The sequence below is a fragment of the Opisthorchis viverrini genome (assembly GCF_000715545.1).
Source record: "Opisthorchis viverrini unplaced genomic scaffold opera_v5_455, whole genome shotgun sequence".
NCBI classification, from domain to species: Eukaryota; Metazoa; Platyhelminthes; class Trematoda; order Opisthorchiida; family Opisthorchiidae; genus Opisthorchis; species Opisthorchis viverrini.
In genome coordinates this window covers 156,657-161,328 of record NW_008752116.1, presented here as the reverse complement: position 1 = coordinate 161,328, position 4,672 = coordinate 156,657, and positions in this window count along the sequence as shown.

Sequence of the window (4,672 nt, the reverse complement as noted above, 5' to 3'; positions counted from 1 at the left end):
AACTGTGAAAGCGAATGTGTCGAGTCCAGGATAGAGAAATGTTGCTGAAGTAACCAATGAATCAAACTGAATAGTCGTAATCGTTCAGTTGTAACATTCTTTCAGTGCCCAGCTGTCATGTCGCCCAAAGAAAGCACAAGAGACGGGATACCGCCAACTAGGAACAGTCAGTCACGTGGTATCAAACCACGGATCTCACGGCCAGCAAGTGAGCGCCTTAACCACTGAGCTATGTCGAGCTCAAAATCCCGTTGGACGGAACACAAGAGACGAGATATCGCCAGATAGGAACAGTCAGTCGCGTAGTCTCAAACCACAGATCTCACATCCAGCAAGTGCGCGGCTTAACCACTGAGTTATGTCGAGCTCAAAATCCCGTTGGACGGACGTTTTCAGTTGGCTCGTTCCTTGCTAGAATTCTAGGATGATTGTCTTAACACAAAGGTGTCTCGAGAGTTGTCACAATGGCTCTTCACTTGAGAGAGACATCGATTGTGTTCAGTGACGACTTAGGTGTAAAAAGTGCAGAAATAAACGCATTTTTATCAGGCGAAGTTCAATCTTTACCAGTGAAGCACATGCCATGGGAAGCTTACAAGTATGGTCCAAAGTTAGCGTCCGACGCACATCAGCCTGTTCAGGGATAGTATGAAAAGATATCCATTTTAGGCCAGTTATCCTCAGTTTGAAAGTTTACACTTGGTCCGTAACGTACTACTTATTTACCAAGGAATGTTTAGGATGTGCTCAAAGGGTGCTTAGGTGGCAGATGTACGTGGTTTTCTTGGAAAAACTGACAACTACAGTCAATTGTTGGCACGTTCACGTGTTGACCATGATCTTCGATAGCGTCTTTGGACATAATGTAAGACACGAACAGAGTATGGTGACACGATGTAATTAGTGTAGCAAAAGCTGCTAGGAAATATGAAAGACAGGACAACCTCTGGGATTTGGCGTGGCCCAGAAGCATTTTCCACTTCAAACTTCGCTTGACGATGAAGACGATGATAACAGATTCCACGATAGGTCAGGTCCTTACAATCACAGTCAACGTAAGAACACCTGGAAACTTCGACACCCCACGACCGGTTTCGCCAACTTCGCTTATGAAGACGATGATAACAGATTCCACGATAGGTCAGGTCCTTACAATCACAGTCAACGTAAGAACACCTGGAAACTTCGATCGACCACGACCGGTTTCGCCCTTCTTGGGNTTGCTTTCGAGAAATACACTCATTTGCAAATCAATGTGGCTTTCACGGAAGGCGCAAGTGAACCTCTTGTTTATGATGTTTTTCAACTGAATGTGTTACACAAATGCTGTCTCATTCGAGATATTGCAGTATATTTTCATAAGAGAAGCTACTCACAAGGTTGCTGAAAAATATTTGACAGCTCGCGACCGGTTTCGCTCTAATTCCCACATCATAGGGGGTTTACTGCTCATCTGTGCATGCCGTCGGACTTTCCCGAACTTAGAAAATATTGATCGCTTCTAGAAGCAAACCCGCTTTAAACCTAGTACCCTTTGTTCGGATATGAGCATGTTTACTAGAAATTTCGTGATGCTGATAGGACGATTCTCTAGCTTCAGCAGGTGAAATGATCTCGAACAGTCTATGTTGTGGACAATTAGCATTCAAGTTGAGTCTAAGGATGACGAAACCTCGAGGACTGCACCTGCCTTATAAGCCCCATGGAATCCAAAACCGGTCGAGGGTTGTCAAAGTGATTTCACCAACCTCATCTGTAGTCTTTTTCGTCTGGACAGGATGCATCTTGCGTTTTCTTATGTAGGAAGAATTAAACTTCGTAATGATTTTATCTTCTTGTAAGGTTAACCTAGCGTAAATCTGGGGACCCACCGCACCAGACATTGTCATCTGTTCTCGTCAGTATAAGCCCATTGGTTCATTGATTGATATCACGTACATTGATTTCAGTCACGTGTTCTTCGGATAGATGACATGTCATTCTATTCGTTTAAGGCTGAATGTCTTCTCGCTTGTGAATGGACATCCTGTTTCGATCTTGTTTGGGAGCAATATTCTCAACCAATTTGTCTGACTCATCCTTTTTACGTCGGGGAAACACTGATTTTTTTTCTAAGAGAAATTTCACACTGGTGGTCTGAAGAGCATTTTTCTGGAGAGATATGATCTATTCGGAGAGGACAGACCCGATGACTCATCAGTTTTCTTGGTACAGAACAAGCCTTCCTATATACATCCTTTAAAATTAAAGCTACCCTGTCGAGAAGTAACCATTCTCGGCTTTTCAGCACAGATTGGCTTCACTTACAGGACGAAATCTCTACAGAAACCATTCCAGTTATCTGTCAGTTACTCTGAAAGCCACTTGGAGAAGAACTGTTGTTTTCACTGAGATGTCCTGTCATCACAAGATGAAACAAAGCGGCACGTGTCACTGACAGTTTCAGTTTAGATATGGCATTACTCTGATGGTTTATTTTCTGCTTGGGGGCTTGACCATCATGCCATAATTCCCGTAAAATTGGGAGCAGAACATGGTTAATTTTGATCTGTGATGGTACAAAATAGAGGCTGTTGACTTTCTACCGGCTGCAGGAAACTGAGCTAGATGGTATCGACCGAAACGCTTGTCAAGCGCAGATGCAGTGGTGCAGTCTATCACTGCTTGTTCAATTTGGTTGAATATTAACATCAATTATTCATCGTGGTGAGCTTCCCAGACGAGGAGATATCCGTTCAGGAGACTCTCAAAGTTTTGAAATGCTTTTATTACTCTGCCACAATGAAGAAATAATCCTATCACGAAATCAGTATACTTTAAATTCGCTGCAGCGAATAACCACATCGAAAAAAGAAGTGTAAAAGGGAACATCAAAGTAACTCAACGATAGGACAAATACTGGTATCGCGACCAAAATCAAAAGGTACCATAAGGTTTACTTTGTGAGCACACTGGCTGATAGATGAATAGATAGATAGATAGATAGATAGATAGATAGATAGATAGATAGATAGATAGATAGATAGATAGATAGATAGATAGATAGATAGGTAAATAGACAGCTAGATACTGCGTCAAATGTATGAATCGTTGTGTGATGCTGTGAGGTGACTGTGATTTTCAGCACAGACTTCCTTCTCTCAAACATTCTTAGCTGTGTATGCTGCGACAAATCTAAAACTAGATGTTTACTTTCGCGCAGGTTCAATTTGGTGTTTTTTGGGAAGAGGGATCTGACTGAAGTTAGGATATTGGGTTTACCTAAGAATCTTAGGTAGCGATTTAGTCCCGCTAGTGAAGCCATTCCATGCTGAAAAGCCCAGAAGCACTGTGCAGCTGCTTGTGTCTTATCACTCAACAGTGCGCATCTTGTCTAAGTGAGCATTGATCACCTTGCTGCTCAACAGCTCCAGGCCAAGCAATTAAGAGCTCAACCACTAGCCGAAAGTTCACAGGTTCGAAGCTCTCTGCATTTCGTCAGATGCGCACTGCTGATGAGTACAGTGCTTTTTGGCTCTCCAAACAAACTTGAGTGAGGTCACTGACAAAACGAAATTCCAATTGAAGATGGATGGATAGATAGGTAGATGATGACGACCACACAGGTTCTTGGCCACTGTTCATTACCACTCAGCCCCCAACGTGTAAGACTGTGAAGCCACTTTCGATTTCACTCTGCGCAAGGTGAAATAATCTGACTCACGCAGTTACGACGAAAACTGTGCCCATCGATAATTTCCTTCGGCGCTACGAGCATACGATATTTCGCAATATTTCTGGTTACACGAATAAACCACACATGCTTTCGCGAAATTTTCAGTGAGTTTGCCGATTATGTCAAACATTTTGAAGTGAAAAATATTGGTTTGTAGCCACACAAACGACGTTCAATGGGAACACATGAATCCTAGGTAATGATGCCCCTAAACCGATTTAAGCAAGCATCGATGATTCATTCGAATTTTCAGCTTGTTCGTCAGTTCGTGATACTGACATACCACTCCTCCAGCTTCAGCACGCGTCATGATCTCAAACAGTCTATATTGTGGACAATTTACATTCAAGTGGATGATGAACACTCGATGACTGCACCAACCCATAAGCTCCATGAAAGGAGAACCGGTCGCGGGTTGTTAAAGTGATTTCACCAAACTCATCTGTAGTCTTTTTCGTCTGCATAGAATGCCTCTTTTGTTCACTTCTTATGTAGGGAGTATTCGACTAGTCAATGGCTTTATCTCATTGCAAGGCTTCCGTAGCGCAAATCTGGGGACCAGTCGCTCCAGACATGGTCATCTGTTCTCGTCAGTATAAGCCCATTGGTTCATTGATTGATATCACACACATTGATTTTAGTCACGTGTTTTTCGGATAGATGACATGTATTCGTTTAAGGCTGAATGTCTTCTCGCTTGGGAATGGACATTCTGTTTAGATCTTGTATAGGAGCAATATTCTCAACCAAGTTGTCTGACTCATCCTTTTCACGTCGGGAAAACACTGATTTTTTTCCAGGAGAAATTTCACAATGGTGGTCTGAAGAGCATTTTTCTGGAGGGATATGATCTATTCGGAGAGGACAGACCCGATGACTCATCAGTTTTCTTGGTACAGAACAAGCCTTCCTATATATATCCTTTAAAATTACAGCTACCCTGTCGAGAAGTAACCA